Source organism: Carlito syrichta, unplaced genomic scaffold, assembly GCF_000164805.1.
Source record: "Carlito syrichta isolate Samal-C Ts95f unplaced genomic scaffold, Tarsius_syrichta-2.0.1 Scaffold308847, whole genome shotgun sequence".
Classification (NCBI taxonomy): domain Eukaryota; kingdom Metazoa; phylum Chordata; class Mammalia; order Primates; family Tarsiidae; genus Carlito; species Carlito syrichta.
Window position 1 is genome coordinate 287,547 of NW_007252943.1, and position 228 is coordinate 287,774.

Below are 228 nucleotides of genomic sequence, written 5' to 3' on the forward strand. Positions count from 1 at the left end.
CAAGTTGCCCAGGCGGGTCTCGAACCCATGGGCTCAGGCAATTCACTCACCTCAGTCTCCTGAGGCACGGGATTACAGGCTGAGCCACCAAGCCCAGCTGTGAAATAAACTTTGAGCAACCTGCTCTTCCCTGAAGACTCAGCCAGCCTCTGCATTAATTATCACATAAGAGCCGGGCTCGGTGACTCAGCCTGTAATCCTGCGCCTTTGGGAGGCTGAGGTGAGTGG